Genomic DNA, 19,493 nt, shown 5'->3' with positions numbered 1-19,493 from the left:
TTATTGGTAAAAATACTCAAAAATAATATCAATGCTAACATACAGATAATATACGTCGTTAATACTAAATCTAAAAGTGCGGGTATAATAATAATCAATAAGGAATAGCTCTATTGTTGTCTAGGGGATAATCTATTGTCCGATGGAAATATAGAAGTCACTCAGTTCATTCAGGCTGCAGCCTTTGTTGGAGAGAGAGAGATTTTTAGAAACTTGCTGGCTTTCCTTTTTATGATTTCGATCCGTCGGAGTCCCATTGGTGTGGCCGTTCACTTGTGGCCTCTCCTTTAGCTAAAGCCGTTCTTCCGTGGTGAGGCTGCCAATTCCCAGGCAAGGGAAAAGGACGCATGTGAGCTCCCCCACCGGCTGTCGCTATTAAACGCTGTCACGGGATTTCTAGCGTTTCTCCTGGTGCGTCTGAAGTGGTTGTTCCCCAGACCCTCTTTTATCCTTACTCACGGGGTCTCAGAGCTCAATCAGGTTGGGATGATGCAATCCCTCAACCAGCCCACTCTGGTCATCCCCTGAGGGCTTCAATGAATAGTACAGTACTCAATACACAATTCCGTCTCCAAGAGACAATGGCCGTTATCTGTGGCTTTGTCTCGCTGAGGCCAGGACACATTCCAAAACCTTGTGGATTCTCTCTCATGGCCTGGGTCCCAGATCCGAATTAATAGCGATCTTGTGATTCTCAAAAAGGAGGGGGCTACTTTGTACCCTTCGGCCCCTCAGAGTTGTGGCACATTCGTAACATTGGAAATGACAACAGTGACTGGATTAGGGGTGGTAAGAAGAGATTATGCTATGGACTTGCCAATTGTTTGGACAGGCATGATGTAAAGACAAGAAACACTTGGGAATAGGTCACAATTCCCAATGATCCACAATTTCCCCTGAGTAACTGGAGGAGATCTAGGAGCCTGAAAATGCACACACAATGACTTGGAAACAGCGTCTTCCCCTCTGTGATTAGATTTCTGAATGGTGTATGAAAATAATGTCATTATTCCTTTTTTTTTGCACAATTTATTTATTTTTGGAATTCATAGGGATTTTCATGTCTTTGAAATGTACTGCCGTTGCCAAACAGTCTCACATCATGTAATAAACCTGATTCTCATACTGATTCAGAGAAGCTGATGACCTTGTCCCAGTCCCTTGGATGAAGATACTTCTGGAATACTTCCATGTCCCAGGACTTTGTCTCAGAGCCACTAAAACAAATATAGTGGCCTGCAGGAGTGCCTTCAAGTAAAATGTGAATGCAAATGCGTGGTTCAATAGTTGGGTTTAAAGCAAATGGAGGGGTTGACAGAGTGGGGAAGGAAATAACAAAGTTTACGGTTGACATTAGAGGCAATAAAGGCCTAGAACCTGCAGAGTATGAATAACACCTCCCTGCTTCCAAATAATCACCTTTATTAGTGCTCCTTAGTCAAATGGCATCTTGGTCTCAAGGATAGCCACTTTCAACATACCTTTGGAATTCAGGTGAGGCTCGCAGCCAAGCATTACAACAGAACTCAAAATAGAATTATGAAGCATCTAAAATGGTGGGTGCAGTGGGTGCTGAGCTTCAAACTGACAAATAATGACAAGATTAGTACTAAAAGAGTACAACTCCATATGGGGAGAAAATCTAAAAATCTAAGATGCAAAAGGTCTTAGGAGTCCTTGTGCAGAACACCTTAAAACTTAAAGGTTATTGGCTACAGGAGGGGCAGGACTGGCAGCTCAATGTTCCAGGGTTCTGATGTTTCAGGCATGATAGAGGCAGAGGGATGGGGGGTGGGGGGGGTGGCTTTGCTAGTCAGGGAAAATGTTACAGCAGTGCTTCGGCAAGACAGATTAGAGGGCTTGTCTACTGAGGCCATATGGGTGGAGCTGAGAAACAGGAAAGGTATGACCACATTAATAGGGTTGTATTATAGACCACCCAATAGTCAGCGAGAATTGGAGGAGCAAATCTGCAGAGAGATAAAAGACAACTGCAGGAGACAGAAAGTTGTGATTGTAGGGGATTTTAATTTTCCACACATTGATTGGAGCTCCCATACTGTTAAAGATCTAGATGGGTTAGAGTTTGTAAAATGTGTTCCGGAAAGTTTTCTAAATCAATATATAGATGTACCAACTAGGGAGGATACAATATTAGATCTGTTAGGAAATGAGTTAGGGCAGGTGACAGAAGTGTGTGTAGGGGAACACTTTGGTTTCAGTGATCATAACGTCATTAGTTTCAACTTGATCATGAATAAAGATAGATCTGGTCCTCAGGTTGAAGTTCTAAACTGGAAGAAGGCCAAATTTAAAGAAATGAGAAAGGATCTAAAAAGCATAAATTGGGATAGGTTGTTCTCTGGCAAGGATGTGATTGGTAAGTGGGAGGCCTACAAAGGAGAAATTTTGAGAGTGCAGAGTTTGTATGTTCCTGTCAGGATTAAAGGCAAAATGAATAAGAATAAGGAATCTAGGTTCTCTAGGGATATTGGAACTCTGATAAAGAAGAAGAGAGAGATGTATAACATGTATAGGCAACAGGGAGGAAATAAGATGCCTGAGGAGTATAAAAAGAGTAAGAAAATACTTAAGAAAGAAATCAGGAGGGCTAAATGAAGACATGAGGTTGCTTTGGCAGTCAGGGTGAAGGAGAGCTTCTACAGATATGTTAAGAGCAAAAGGATAGTAAGGGATAAAATTGGTCCTCTTGAAGATCAGAGTGGTTGGTGATGTATGAAACCAAAAGAAATGGGAGAGATATTAAATGGGTTTTTTGTATCTGTATTTACTAAGGAAACTGGAATGGAGTCTATGGAAACAAGACAAACAAGTAGTGAGGTCATGGAACTTATACAGATTAAAGAGGAGGAGGTGCTTGCTATCTTGAGGCAAATCAGAGTAGATAAATCCCCAGGACCTGACAGGGTATTCCCTCAGACCTTGAAGGAGACTAGTGTTGAATTGCAGGGGCCCTGGCGGAAATATTTAAAATGTCGATATCCATGGGTCAGGTGCCGGAGGATTGGTGGATAGCTCATGTAGTTCCGTTGTTTAAAAAAGGCTCAAAAAGTAAGCCAGGAAATTATAGGCCGGTAAGTTTGACTTCGGTAGTAGGTAAATTATTGGAAGGAATACTAAGAGATAGGATCTACAAGTATTTGGATAGACAGGGACTTATTAGAAACAGTTAGCATGGCTTTGTGCGTGGTAGGTCATGTTTAACCAATCTATTAGAGTTTTTCGAGGAAGTTACCAGGAAAGTGGATGAAGGGAAGGCAGTGGATGTTGTATACATGGAATTCCGTAGGGCCTTTGACAAGGTCCCACATGAGAGGTTAGTTAGGAAGATTCACTCGCTAGGTGTACATGGTGAGGTAGTAAATTGGATTAGACATTGGCTCAATGGGAGAAGTCAGAGAGCGTAGTGGAGGATTGCTTCTCTGAGTGGAAGCCTGTGACTAGTGGTGTGCCACAAGGATCGGTGCTGGGTCCATTGTTATTTGTCATCTATATCAATGATCTGGATGATAATGTGGCAAATTGGATCAGCAAATTTGCTGATGATACAAAGATTGGAGGTGTAGTGGACAGCGAGGAGGGTTTTCAAAGCTTGCAGAGGCATTTGAACCAGTTGGAGGAACGGACTGAAAAATGGCAGATGGAGTTTAATGAGACAAGTGTGAGGTATTGCACTTCGGAAGGTCAAACCAAGGTAGAACAAACAAGGTAAATGGTAGGACACTGTGGAGTGCAGTAGAACAGAGGGATCTGGGAGTACAGATACGTATTTCACAGAAGTGGCGTCACAGGTGGACAGTGTCATAAAGAGAGCTTTTGGTACATTGGCCTTTATAAATCAAAGTATTGAGTATAAGAGTTGGAATGTAACGGTGAGGTTGTTTAAGACATTGGTGAGACCGAATTTGGAGTATTGTGTGCAGTTTTGGTCACCTAATTACAGGAAGGATATTAATAAGGTTGAAAGAGTACAGAGAAGGTTTACAAAGATGTTGCCAGGACTTGAGAAACTGAGTTACAGAGAAAGGTTGAATAGGTTAGGACTTTATTCCCTGGAGTGGAGGAGAATGAGGGGTGATTTGATAAAGGTGTATAAAATTATGATGGGTATAGACAGAGTGACTGCAAGCAGGCTTTTTCCACTGAGGCTAGGGCAGAAAAAAATCAGAGGTCATGGGTTAAGGGTGAAGGGGGAAAAGTTTAAAGGGAACATTGGGGGCGGGGCTTCTTCACACAGAGAGTGGTGGGAGCGTGGAATGAGCCGCCAGATAAAGTGGTGAATTCGGGCTCGTTTTTGACATTTAAGAAAAACTTGGACAGGTACATGGGTGAGAGGTGTATGGAGGGATATGGTCAAGGTGCAGGTCAGTGGGACTAAACAGAAAAATGGTTCGGCACAGCCAAGAAGGGCCAAAAGGCCTGTTTCTGTGCTGTAATGTTCTATGGTTCTATGGTTAACTTTTAGATAAAGTCAGTGGTGAGGAAGGCAAATGCAATGTTAGCATTCATTTCAAGAGGTCTAGAATACAAGAGCAGAGATGTGATGCTGAGGCTTTATAAGGCACTGGTGAGGCCTCACCTTGAATATTGTGAACAGTTTGAGCTCTTCATGTAGAATAAGATGTGCTGGCATTGGAGAGGGTTCAGAGGAGGTTCACAAGGATGATTCCAGGAATGAAAATGTTACCATATGGGGAAAATTTGATAGCTCTGGGTCTATACTCACTGGAATTCAGAAGGGTGAGGTGGGGGAGGGAGGGTCACATTGAAGCCTTTCAAATATTTGAAGGCCCTGATGGAGTAGAAAGCCTGTTTCCCATGGTGGTAGAGTCTAGGACAGGAGGACATAGACTCAGGATAGAGGGGCATCCATTTAAAACAGAGATGCAGGGGAATTTCTTTAGCCAAAACGTGATGAGTTTGTGGAATTTATTGCCACAAGTAGCTGTGGAGGCCAGGTCATTGGGTGTATTTAAAGCAGAGCCTGATAGGTTCTTGATTGGATATGACATCAAAGGTTACGGGGAGAAGGCTGGGGAGTGGGGCTGAGGAGGGGACAAAGCATCAGCCATGATTGAATAGCGGAGCTGACTTGATGGGCCAAATGGCCTAATTCTGCTCCAATGTCTTACGTCTTATATCACTGTTGCTGATTCCTTTGTTGAGATAAAGTGAATGCAATTGTCCTCTTTCTGTGGACAGGTCAAAATTTGAACGGTTTTCCTAGAAATATGATGAATCCCAGAGTTAAGATCAGCTTTGCAGTCGGAGTCCTTAATCTTTTTGAGAACAATTATTTATATATTACTGTAACATGACAGTGATGCTTAGAAACCTAGACTATTGAGTTGACTATTGACCTAAATCTCATCATTCGATCTGGGGAATTGAATTTCAAATAAACTAAATAGATATGATACATTATCAAGTAACAATGACCTTGAATTCTGCATTATGCTACAGAACTGCATTTTGATGAGCTGACTAACTGAGTACTATGCTCCAAATGCTGGTCATCAAAGGTCTACAGGGAAGAAATTCCGCTTTCCTCATCTGTGAATGGACACAAAAGCTGGTCTACAAAGGAATAATTTATTTTAAAGTTTGCTTTACGTTACAAGTAATAAACTAAATTGATTCAAGGTTCAACTACATTTAATATCAAAGAATGTATAAATTATATAACCTTGAGATTTGCTTGCTCACAAAGCCAGAAACCCGAAAGAACCCAATAAAAGAAAAAAAGAATAATAATAATAAAAAAAGACCAACACTCGGTGTGCAAGGGGAAGAAAAAAAAATCATGCAAACAATCGAAGTGATCAACAGCATTCCAAACCATAAATGAGTCCTCAGATCCAAACCCCAGAGCAGCACTGAGTAGGCCCAAAGCCTTGCTTAGCAGTTCATCATATTAGCAGGCATGGAGAACAGCAGCCAAGGCAGTCTTCATAGTCTCAGTGCCATGGAGACGACCATTGTGGAGAACGAGCGATATTGGCTCTTCTCTCCTATCTGGGTTGGCGTTCAACCCAGGCTGCACTGCAGCAAAATTGACTGAAGTATCATGGTGGAAGTGGACACTGAAGGCCAAAAGAACCAGAATCCGGGCAGCACAGTGGCACAGTTAGTAGAGTTGCTGCCTCACAACTCCAGCATCCTGGGTTCAATCCTGTCCTCTGGTGCTGTCGGTGTGGAGCTTGTACAATATCCTTATGAATTGGTACATTTTCTAAGTGTGCTCCATACCCCTCCCATATCCCAAACTTGTTAACTGGTAGGTTAATTGGTTATTGTAAATTAACCCTGGTATAGGTGATAGATAGAATGGGGGGGGGGTGGCAGGGTAGTTGACAGGATTGTGGGGAAAATAAATTGGCCACATGGCTGTAACTGGATGGCATGAGCTCATTGGCCCAGACAGGCCTGTTACCTGAACATGGTAACATGGTAAAGAACATGGGATTAGTGTAAATGGGTGTTTGATAGATGATGTGGAATTGGTGGGCCAAAAGGTCTGTTTCCATGTTGCATAGAGTCATAGGAAAGCACAGCATAGAAACAGGCCCTTCAGCCCATCTAGTTCATGCCAAGCCAGTTAAACTGCCTTCTCCCATCGATGTGAACCGGGACCATAGCCCTCCATACCCCTACCATCCATGCACCTCTCCAAACTTCTCTTAAACATTGAAATCGACTCTATCAACATTTTAGGTAAAAGGGTTTGTGCAAAGTGTAGCCTTGCCTCTTGCACTCATATTTTACACCCCAGAATCACTGAATCTGAGATGTTCCATTTCTTCCCATTAGTTGCTTGATTTTCATTGACCATGAGGCAAAATGGATGAGTTCTGGCTATTGTGTTACTGCAGGATAGCTGAGCATTGTCCGCATTCCCTGTGTGCTTAGGCTTGCTAGCATTATATTTCGTTTTCAGGTGCACTTTGCACACCTGCGTTCTCTCCCACTCTTCTCTTTTGAGGGATATGGTAGGCCCTGGTATTATAGCATGTGGAAGTATTCTGATCTAAAGATTAACGAGTTGCCACATGTATATCAAAATATACAGTGAAGTGCATTGTTTTGCTTCAGATCAAGTCAGCGAAGATCGTGCTGGGCAGCCTCACTTTCAGTGCCAATATAGCAAGCCCACAGTTCACTAAGGCTTACCCGTACATCTCTGGGATGTGGGAAGAAACCGGCGCAGCTGCAAGAACCCCACAGGGTCACAGGAAGAACGCACTGTACAATCTATTTACGTACAGCGGCGGGAATTGAACCTTGATCTAACAGCTGGCTGCAGTAAAGTGTTGTGCAATCTGCTATAGGACTGAGCTACCCTGCTTGCACTTGTGGTCTACCTACAGCGCCAATGGGCTAAAATACTTTTCTGATTTAATATTTTACTGTATTGCCAAGTTCACTGTCCAGGCAATTGCTCAAAGCTTTCTCCAGACTTTCTCCATCTGCTCTTAGCTTTGCTGGAATTTCAGATGGATTATTGCCTGCAATTCTGACCACCACCGTCTAAGAAAACAATTCAAAGCTATGAAGAGAGTGGATGGTAATATTCAAAGGATAAGGGACATCATTTACATGAGAAAGATAGAAAAGGTGAGGTTGTTGTTTTTATAATAGAGAAGATTAATTGGAAACATTGTGAAGATGTTCAAAATTAAGAAGGGTTTTGAAAGAACACATGGGCAGAGTCTTCTTTCCACCAGTGGGAGAATTGCTAATCAGAAAGCAGAGACTTAATGTTACGGCGGAAATAAGCTGGAGAAAGATAAGGAGATATTTTTGTGACGCGCTGCCTGAAAGCAGATTCAATAATGCATTTCAAATGGGAATTGGTAAATATTTGAAAAGCGAAAAATAAAATTACTGGGCTTTGGGGAAAGTAGGATTAATTCTTCCAACAAGCAGGGACAGGCATGATAAGGTAAACGATTTGTGCTTTAATAATCAGGATTCAGGCTGAATGAACTTGGGAAAATATTATAAGCATTAAGCAATTGCATTTAGCAAAAGCTTGCTTCATTAGCCTTCTATGAAATGCTGTATTTGTGGCAGCTTGCATTCTTTTTGCACTAATCAAGGAGATAAAGTCTAAATGACTCAATATGTATTGGCATGTTTTCATCTCCGGAGGAAGTCCAGATGGTGTCATCAGCTGTTCTTTGTGATGAACATTGCATCTGTTTCTGTTCCTTGCTATGGGCGTTCAGGGTGTTATTCTTGGGCCATCGGCTGCTAATTACTGTTTGGAAGCTACAAAGTAATGTCCAGGTGTTTGTGGCATTTCCACCACAGACATGAAAGACAGAAAGGAGCAGTAATTTTATTTAATTACATCCTTTTATATCGGTGTAATATAGCAGTCCTGCCAAGCTACAGGTCTAGAAATTGGTTCGATCTCTACACCGGAACCAAGAACTCCAAAGTTTGGTGAGCTGCAAATACCTTCTGGGCGTGCCCAGGCAGCAACTTGATAAGGACCATCTGAGCATGAACGCTAAAGCAAATATTGCACATACTGGAAACATGAAGTAAGAGCAAATCTTGGAAATACCCAGCAAGTCCGGTACTGTCTGCAGAGAGAGATACCTTGTAGCTACACATGTAGACTCACTAAAAATCCCACATTCCACACTCCACGTTCCATTTACCTTCCTAACTTCCTTCTGTGCCTGAATACGTTGCGATTTGTGCAAGGTTCTCCCTTCACTAATATTACTTGTACTGCTGAGTACATTGAGTTTTATTTTACTGATGGAGGCACTGGCAATTCTAGCGAGATGGGATTGTGTGGGCAAAAGACTGATTGTGAAAGAGGGCAGTCAGAAGCTGAGAAACAAGGCTTACTGTTTCAGTCAAAGGCAAAAAGCTAGAGGTGCTAGTAATTTGAAATAAGTCATTTTACCAATTCTGATGAAAGGTCATTGATCTGGGTTGTTTGCTTTCATCAACATAAATTGAATTGAATTGAATTGACTTTATTTCTTACATCTTTCACACACATGAGGAGTAAAAATCTTTATGTTGTGTCTCTATCTAAAAGTGCCATGTGTAATCATAGTTATTTATAATAAATAGAACAGTCAATATAATATAGAGTACACACAAATCAGCGTGAGTTCATCAGTCTGATGGCCTGGTGGAAGAGGCTGTCCTGGAGCCTGTTGGTGCTGACTTGTATGCTGTGATACCACTTCTCAGATGATAGATGCTGGAATAGATTGGGGTTGGGATGGTTTAGGTCCCAATGATCCTACGGGCCCTTTTCACACTCCTGTCCTTGTAAATGTCCTGAATCATGGGAGGTTCACAATATTACTTGAATTGTTGAGTATCTTCACTATTTTCTGTTTTTATTTCTCTTTAAATGTCATCTGTCTTTCTTTATCCTGTCGCTTACGAAGCTCGATATTCATGATACAGTTGCAGTGGCTTGTTCAAATAGCTGTTCTTGAGATACCAAGGCTATAGGTGTCAGAAAAGGGTTTAAGTCAACCCATGAATTGTGGTTAGAAAATGTAGCTCTTTGACGGTAAAGAGCACTTCTGAGACAGAGGTACCAGTTAGCCACTGTCACAATCCTTCAAACCTCATTGAATGTTGGAGCCTGTGAACAGTCGGGACATTAATGGTTAAGTAAAAGAATAGAAATGAACCCAGAAACCACAGCCTATTGGTGGTGGAAAACTATTGAGAACATTGTTAGGGATAACATAATCAATCAGAAAAACTAGCATAGATTTAGTCAAGGCAACTCATGTCTGACTAAGCTTGATTGAATTCTTCAAGGAGAGGGTCAATGTATACAGGGACCATATATGATTGGAGGGAGTGGTGAGAACTGCAGACTGATTGCTTGAGAATTAAAGGTATAAATGCAAGAAAGAATTACAACTCAGCTGGAGCTTGGCCTCAGTCCAATTCCATGTTGATCAATGGGCAAGGAGAACTATAAGGGTGACTGGAGAGATATTGATATCACACAATGCTTTGTGAAGGGTGAAGGATCTGAAGGACTGAGATAGGTTGAAGACGGGAGAGCAAACTGGTTAACTGTTCGGCAGTTTCAGATTCCATGGGATAGGAACTGAACTTCAGCTCCTTGTGCTATATGAGAAACATTGTGACACTGACCTCTGTGTCGCTACCTTTCAGTAGTGGAGTTCATTTAGTGCGTACAATCAAACACAGATATCCATCTGAGGTCTTCTGAGAGTGCCCCTGGCATTACTGTTCAGAGGAATTCATGCTGCTTTAGTTGAATAATTTTAAATAACAAAAAAATTGATTATAGCTAACATAGAAGAATTTTCATACTTATATGTTAATAGAAGCCACCATATGTGATTGTGAAACGATTTAAAAATAATCCTATTTTTAAAATTGCATCTAGTATATTGCATAAGCTTTACTAGACAGCTGTTGCTATTGGTAACAGCTCAGACTCTTCCAAATTGTCCTCATTATTACATTCTTCTGTATCTACAGTGACAAGATGCAAGGCTGATTGATTTCATGATATTTATGGAAGAAAAATAGATAAGACTGAAATGGAAATCTCAATGGGTGCTATGTTTCAGTGATGGTCTGACAGTCTTAGGGGAGATAATACAGATGGGAAAATAATTTATTCATTGAAATTGTGATAGAAACAATTTGACAATATGTGCCCTACCCCAGCCACCCCTCCCCCACTCCATTGCAATCTCCTTTCCTACGGCTCTCTGAAGAATTAAGACGAGCAGTCAGCTCGCCATGCTAGTAAGATTGGCCAGCTCGAGTGTTCGGCACGAAATGTGCCAGAAGGCATTAGCTTGTTCGATTGCAATATCTGTGAGTCTGTAGCAATTACCAATGTGCTTGACGCACTTTAGAGTCCAGGAATCTCATGAACAAGAAAGAGACCATTTGGCCCATTCTGGCTATGAAGGAGCCAATAAATGTACTCATGTGGCTGCCTTTTTCTTCATATTCTTATCAGGATTAGGGCTAGTTAAGGTTAAGTTTAGTAAATATACAGTATACACTTCCTTTTGAAAGTACTCATGCACCACCATTCCAGGTAGAATCTTTAATGTCTTGACAAACCAGAACTGTGTCTAACAAAATGTTGACTACCCCTGTTATTTCTTTATTATACTACTTTACCCTAAAGAGAACAATCTTAGCTTCACTAATTTACCAATATTATTTTGTGGCATCATTTATAATATTTCTCAGTATCTTGTAACTGTCTGATGAAAATATGGATACATGTGAATATAGTCCTCCATGCCAATCCCTGATGCCTATTTGAATCAGAATTAGACTGTTTGCAATTTTGGAGCATTTCAGAATTCAATTGTGCTGACTGTTGCCTCTGCTGTAACATTGCCCAAGGTACACTTACCTCAGGTAACTTGCCACTCGAACCCTTATCCATTCCTTTCATTTTAACTTGGCATGCTGTAGTTGTTACTTTTGATGAGGCCACCTTTATATTGGGGAATCGAAGCACAGTTTGGGTTATTGCTTTGCAGAACATTTGCATCCATTCCATAGATATGACCTGGAGCATCTAGTTGCCTGTCACCTTATCTCTCCATTTCTCTTGGACATTTCAAATTGTGCCAGTGAAGTTTAACATAAGCTTGAGAAAGATTGCCTGATTGTTCAACTCAATACTTACAGTTTATATTTATAGTTCTGAAGGCTCAATTTCCTGACATCACAAGGACATTTCAGTTTCCTCACGGTTCACATCAGGAGTATTCTGTAATAATTCTTGCTTCATGGAGTATAGTTTCCAGCTCTTATGAAACTTGATCCCATTCAGGACAAAGCAGCTTACCCTATATATTATCACCATACATCAAGCGTATTACAGTTTCTCACTCTGAGAGAAATTAAGATGAACATAGACAGCTGGTACATGGGAGCACCACCACTATGTGTATTCCCCTCCGTATGCAGACCAGTTAATTGCCAGTCTGTCATTATCACTGAATCAAAATGCCAGGCCTTCCACCCAATAGTGCTGAGGGGACATCCTCACTAGAGGGACTGTTGTGATTCAAGAAGGCATCTCAACATCACCTTCTGAATGGGAATTAATAAATGCTGGCTTTGCCAGTGATCCTGAAAACTAGTTAAAAAGTCATTCGGGCCAACATTTTCAGATGGAGAAATATTTTAGCACTTCATTTTAAATTTCCTGTATCTGCAATGCTTTTCTTTTAAAATAGCAGATTACGCTTTTTGTTTCTTTCATTGCTGTCACACCCAGATCATGGTTCCCAATCATTTGGAAAGAAAATCCCGCATTCACATTGGTAAAATATTTCACACCCAGCCACTCAACACAACCCCTTTCTCATCCCCTTTTGACGTCATGAATTGGCCTTTTCAGGAGTTTTTACATCTTTTCCATTACTATACTAAATCATCACACATGGAATGAGACATATCCTGAGCTCAAAAGATCTCTACAAATATATTCTCAGAAGACAGAGGTGGAATAATGGTCGGGGCCCTTTCACCGTGTGCTGCGTCTGTGAGGCTGAGTTTGGCGGAGCTTTCATTGTGTGCTGCGTCTGTGAGGCTGGGTTTTGCGGAGCTTTCATTGTGTGCTGCATCTGTGAGGCTGAGTCCGACGGTGCCGTAGAAGTCCATAGCAGGGGTATTCCCTTCTGCCACCTGCTTGGGATGATGAGTCTATCAGTACCCTGAGGACTTGTGTAAACTGTGTGATGGTTTCTTTTGAACTTATAGATTTTAACATCTTTAGACTATTTTTACTGTGCCCTTGATCTGGTTTTTTATCAATTATGCTATTGTTTGCACTGTTGTAACTATGTGGTTTTGTGTAGGTCATATAACTTTAGTTTTTGGTTTGTTGTGTGGTAGAGTTGGTCTCCTGACTTGGTGTGTCTGGGTAGTCTTGTTTTGTCTGGTGGATTTGGAGCTCCTTTCCAGGGCACTCACTGAGATGGTAGTGCGATATTAATATGCAGCAGCCTCTCCGGACTCTGGATTTGGGGATTGCCAAACGTTATGTGGATTTTCTGGTGTAGTCTGATTTGTCGTGTGCTTTTGTGATATCGTTCTGGAGGAACGTTGTTTCATTTTTTAATTGCATTGCAGTTGTGGTTTCTCAATGACAATAAATCAAAATTCAAATTCTAAAAGTAACTGAGGTATAACCTGTTATAGCTGGCGGCAGGCTACCTTTGGCACAGTTGAGGACATAATGGTTGCTTAATTGTGAGATACCGAGGGAGAAAAATCAGCCCTTTGGTTATACCTGCAAACCCCACCCCACCCCACTTACCTGTATGAAATGGATGCAGTGAAATGTCCAGTCATTCTTAAACCTGATTCATTAATGACAATGGATACGTTGTTCTGTGAGAGCAACACACACAAAATGCTGAAGGAACTCAGCAACTCAGGTAGCATCTATGGAGAGGAACGAACAGTCAACGTTTTGGGCCGAGACACTTCATCATGACTTGATGAAAGGCCTTGGCCCAAAATGTTGACTGTTTATTCCTCTCCATAGATTGCTGTGTTCCTCCGGCCTTTCGTGTGTGTTACTTTGGATTTCCAGCATCTGTGGAATTGCTTGTGTTTATTCTGTGAGATATCAGCTCAGCCTTCTTGCAGAGTTGTTTTCAACCGATCTCATCTGTATTCATGAATTACAACATAATTATATGCTATAGTAATTTTTTTCCAGTTGTGTTTATAACAAGGGTGGATGGAATCATACATCCTAGAAACAAAACTAAAAATACTTGGACAGTGATTTTTCTGAGTTAACATTTTGTATGTGAAAAGTGATCTTTGAACAAAGTTATATTCATTTTCTGTGCTTCACTCTGTGTTTTGGATTTTCTGACTGCCAACTTTTTGACTTCTCTACAGGGTAGAGCTAACTTCACTGTGTGGTCAGGGTTTCAGTCCACTTCAGAACACATTTCACACAGAGCAATCACTGGAGTGGAAATCGGGCATGTAGAAGAATAAGTAAGATTCTCATTGTGCTGAGTGGACTATTTTAAATGTGCCTCTGTCCGTCTCATTTGCAAGATAGCTTTGGCTCTTTTTTGAATATTGATAGCAGAAGATTTTCTTCTTACAGACTTTGCCAGGTCTCTCCCCCAGTCTTCCTTCCACCAGATTTTCGAAAACATCTCTGGTGCAGACCACACACTAGGGATAATATGATCATAGCGCAACAAGCAGCCTCCAAGGTTTTCCTTAACCTTTGTTTTGAGAGGCTATGAAGTTAAAATTGCATGTTTAATTTAGGTCTGTGATCTATGTGTTCAGATTACACCTAGAGACTTGACTTTAGTCATTCCCCTGTAAACATGTCTAATTTTAATGTTCAATATTGAAGTCACGTTTTTATTTTAAAACCTGCCGCTACTTTTTATTTCTCAAAATTATTAGTTGATATGATTATGTTGACAAGCGGGCAGGATTTTCCAAGTAGGAGGCTCAAGTACTCTGCAAGTTTTTGTTCCTTTGCTAAAAACCGTTGTTCTGAGTACCTGCCTTTGAATAGTGGCAACGAATCAAGTCTTTTCAGTTTTTGCTCCCTGTATAGCATAAACAGAGTACATCTTGATCTCAGAATCACTTTGCCTAGGCATGTTCAATAGCTGAACATCAGAAGTCTAATATTGTTCTAAAGCCAAATATCATAAATGGGTGTTGTCAATTCAGAGAAACAAGATTTATTGGAGTGATTCGTAACTCCAAAGCTCTATTTTTAAAACCTGAGGCAGAAATTCAGTTTTACCTCAGGTATAATTCTTTCCTGTACATTTCCTTTTTAATGATCTCTTCCATTGCCATTTCTATCACTTCCATTCTCTAAAAAGAATTGCCCTATTTTTGTAATTGAATTTCTGTTCTGGCACAATTCTTGATCCCACCAACAACCAGCCCCACCCAAAAACAAACACACTCACATTCTCACACTCACTCAGTCACTCTTTCACACTCTCACTTTCACTCTTGTACTCACTCTTTCACACTCACACCACTGCCTTTGTTGACAGCTTGCCTGACCTATAGTCCATAAGACCATAGACATGGGAGAAGAATTTGGCCATTCAGCCCATCAAAACTGCTCTGTTCTTGTGTGAATCAAATTGCTGGAGAAAATTATTGGTAGATACAAAGCAGCTTCTTAACTCGATAAAACAAGGTACAACAGGCATCATATTGAAACACTTTTGGTGGACAGGTCCACTAGCCCAACATGGGGCTTGATATCTTATGTGTCAAACATCAAAGGGCAACTCCATATTTACAATGTTTTCTTTGAAACTACATACAACCTTCAAACTTCCTGATTCTCATCCACACCACAGACATCCAAATGAATTTTAATCAGCATGTGTGGACTGGGATTCATAGCTTTTAGGAGCCCATTGTTCAGAGCTGCACTCCAAATTAAATACATAATACATTTTCAGAAGTGAAGATGGGCAGCCAAAGTCAATTGCTAAATGTATAAATCCTAAACCCAAAAATCACAGTGCCATGCACCGCCGTTCCATCATGGCTAATCCCAGAACCCACTCAACCCCATATGGCCTTCTTGCCATACCGTTTGACGTCCTGACTGATCAGGAAACTATCAGCTTCCAGCTTAAATATACACATGGACCTGGCCTCCACCGCAGTCTGTGGCAGAGCATTCCACAGATTCACTACTCTCTGACTAAAAAAGTTCCTCCTTACCTATGTTCTAAAGGGTCGCCCCTCAATTTTGAGGTCATGCCCTCTAGTTCTGGATACCTCTACCAGAGGAAACATCCTCTCCACATCCACCCTATCTAGTCCTTTCAACATTCAGCAGGTTTCAATGAGATCCCCCCCACAGTTTTCCAAACTCCAGTGAGTACAGGCCCAAAACTGCCAAATGCTCCTTATATGTTAACCTCTTAATTCCCAGAATTATCCTCATGAACTTCCTCTGGACTCTCTCCAATGACAGCTTAAGGATGTTTGCCTGAAAAATGATAATGTCGCTGTCGAGTTGTGACTTACTCCAGCTTTTGGAATCCAGAGGGAGCGTTCAGGGTGGAACTGAGAAACACAAGTCTCTTTACCAGAAGCATATGTAAGATGAGTGAAAATCACATTAGCAAACGTGCAGTCTCTGGTGAATAACATTTCACCATTCTGATATGTCCCTTTCCCATTCTGATATGTCTATCCATGGCCTCCTCTACTGTCAAGATGAAGCCACACTCAGGTTGGAGGAACAACACCTTAGACTCCATCTGGGTAACCTCCAACCTGATGACATGAACATTGATTCTATAACTTCCATTAATACCCCTCCTTCCCTTCTTACCCCATCCCTTATTTATTTATTCCCCTCTCCTTTTTTTCTCTCTGTGCCCCTCTCACAATCACTCTTCGCCTGTTCTTCATCTCCCTCTGGTGCTCCCCTCCCCCTTTCTTTCTCCTGAGGCCTCCCGTCCCATGATCCTTTCCCTTCTCCAGCTCTGTATCCCTTTTGCCAATCACCTTTCCAGCTCTCAGCTCCACCCCTCCCCCTCCTGTCTTCTATCATTTCGGATTTCCCCCTTCCCCTCTTACTTTCAAATCTCTTACTATCTTATCTTTCAGTTAGTCCTGATGAAGGATCTCAGCCCAAAACGTCGACGATGCTTATTTCTATAGATGCTGCCTGGCCTGCTGCATTCTACCAGCATTCTGTGTGTGAAGATGAAAAGAGGATGGCTTCTACAACAGGATAATGAACCTAAACACACCTCAAAATCCACAATGGACTATCTCAAGAGGCGCAAGATGAGGGTTCTGCCATGGCTCTCACAGTCCCCTGACCTAAACATCATCAAAAATCTGTGGATAGACCTCAAAAGAGCAGTGTATGCAAGATGACCCAAGAATCTCACAGAACTAGAAGCCTTTTGCAAGGAAGAATGGGTGAAAATCTCCCAAACAAGAATTGAAAGACTCTCAGCTGGCTACAGAAAGTGTTTACAAGCTGTGATACTTGCCAAAGGGGGTGTAACTAAGTACTGACCATGCAGGGTGCCCAAACTTTTGCTTTGGGCCCTTTTCCTTTTTCATTACTTGGAAACTGTAAAAGATGGAAATAAAAAAGTAATCTTGCTTAAAATATTAAAGGAATGTGTCGTCTTTAACTTCATGCCTTTTGGAAATCAGGTAATCTTTTACTCACTTAGCTATTCATAGTAACGGAAATTTTGACCGGGGTGCCCAAACTTTTGCATGCCACTTATATAAATATAAAATTACAGTTTTTATTATTATGCATTGCAATGTGCTGCTGCTGCATAACAACAAATTTCATAAGATATGCCAGCGATGCTAAGCCTATTTCTGATTCACTGTTGTGATAATGATGCTGCATTCAAATGATGTCAAACAATGGCTTATTGACTAATCCTGGATTCATCCTATGAGATGCCATCAAATAGCTTTCGTATAGTAAATGGCAAATGTGGACCTATGTCCTGCCATATTACAACATTCTTTATTTTGCTCTGATATCACTTAATCAAATTGGAAGCAAGTCCGTGGGAGAGGAATTTCCTATTTTTATCAACACTACATGGGGTTAATCTGGTGACGTTCATTCATCATCTCTCTGCTCAATTTACCCCTCTGTCTCCACATTAGGAGCCAATATTCCAAACTCCAAAGGTAAAACAAATTTCTCGTCATGTGCCTGAGAGAATAAACCTGATTCTGATTCTGATTCTGGCAACCTATACCTGAAAACACAATGACGTAAGGATTATCTTTTATCTGTTTTCTGTATTAAGGTATTCTTCTTTGTCAGCCCACCTTCCCTGCTGGGAGATAGGCCGCCAACCATAGCTCACCGGAGCCCTCAGTCCTCGGCATTCACAAAGCTAATTGCCCTTGTAGCTTTCGCTTTCACCACGTGACTTCACAAGTCTTCTTTGCCAAGATTCTTCCTCTCCCAGGGATGAGGGCTTTGGAGCTGCTGTTGAATTCCTATAGTACTGAGTTTTTACAGGATGGGGTCGCGAGCCCCATGCCCACCCCTCCTTTAGCAGCCGGGCTTTGGACCATCTATGGCTGAGTTATAATAAGGCTTGACTTTATTTTTAGTTTTAATTTTTTTATTTAGAGATACAGTAAGGTAACAGGCCCTTCCATCCTAATAAGTCTGTGCCACCCTATTACACCCATGTGACCAATTAACCTACTGACTGGTATGTCATGGGAATGTGGGAGGAAACCAGAGCACCCAGAGGAATCCTACACAGTCATAAGGAGAGTGTACAAACTTCTTACAGGTGATTGGGATTACATATTAGCTTTTCTGATGGAACTGGGTTTTGATCTTAGTACCAGTACTGATGGAACTCTCAATATAATTGTAGTAGAAAATTCTACACATTGCTTCTTTCAGCTCTCCTGTCGAAACATAAAACTACTTTTAAAACAAGCCTCAATAACTAACTTGAAAATACAACTAGTCAAAGAATTGTCTCTGTAGATATGGGCTCTGTTTTGCTCACATTGTGAAATGAAGTTGAAAAGCTAAGGATTTTAATGTGGGAAAGCTTCAAGACTGAAAATAATTGAAGAGAGAAAGAAGTAAACCAATTAGCAGTAATAGGTGATGAGCAGATTTGGTTTTAGAAGATTATAGACTGTATGATGAGAGGAAAGAGTTCAAATTTCACAGTTTTAAAGTCCTGGGAACGAGTGACCATGTTTCCCTGCCCTTATATTTCTTTGCAGTCACCTCCTACATCCTAACTAATCAGACACTAGGGGGATGACACGTCAGTGTGAATTTCAGCCTGTTTATGTTAGTTGCTGTTGTCACCTTTTGCACCACAATTGCCTCTAATGAGCTTTACCTTTCCCACAGCTCCGATCCTTTCCCTCATTTTTGTTTGGATTCCCGGTGACAGGAACTTTAGACGACACCCTCTGCAGATGAAAGCATTCTTGGATCCCTTTAAAGCATCTGAGGTTGCACAAGTCCAGCTATTGATACTGTTTACTATGTTTCCTTATGGGCCTGCCTCATTTCACCTTGCAGAAAGGAAATGCCATGTGCACTCTGTTCTGTTTTGATATAAACCAGCAGACTTATTCCTTCAGTAAATACAAAACCAGCTAAATTCAACAGTAGTTATCAGAAAACAACGTGCAAATAAAATGAGTGAGATTGAAAACAAAATAAAGCTGATTAGTTGGATCAGACAGGAGATGGAAACGTAGTTTGGCTTGTGAATTGTTTAAGTGCAAGGTATCAGAGCACTGGCACCAGCTTGGAATAATAACTACTTCCGCAGACATTTTAGTGTAACTGGTGAAGAGCCAGTTTATTTTATCCTACACCCCATTCATTGGGCAGAGCTAAATCATGGTAACAGCTGCTTTTATACTGACATTGGTTTAATTTGAATCAT

At 41.2% G+C, this 19,493-nt stretch overlaps 1 long non-coding RNA gene across 2 annotated transcripts in view; it reads left to right on the top strand.

Moving 5' to 3' along the window:
• LOC132396312 (uncharacterized) overlaps positions 1-17,192 on the top strand; it is a 67,993-nt gene extending 50,801 nt beyond the window's left edge. Inside the window, exons 7-8 of one of the 2 annotated variants that reach the window (XR_009512945.1) lie at positions 13,945-14,046; positions 16,675-17,192. This is a non-coding gene — a long non-coding RNA (uncharacterized LOC132396312). The remainder of the gene's footprint in view (positions 1-13,944; positions 14,047-16,674) is intronic. The other variant, XR_009512944.1, reaches the window with a different exon arrangement.
• Positions 17,193-19,493: the final 2,301 nt, after the last annotated feature.

This window comes from Hypanus sabinus, chromosome 7, assembly GCF_030144855.1.
Source record: "Hypanus sabinus isolate sHypSab1 chromosome 7, sHypSab1.hap1, whole genome shotgun sequence".
NCBI lineage: Eukaryota > Metazoa > Chordata > Chondrichthyes > Myliobatiformes > Dasyatidae > Hypanus > Hypanus sabinus.
This window is presented reverse-complemented; position numbering and strand designations above follow the sequence as displayed.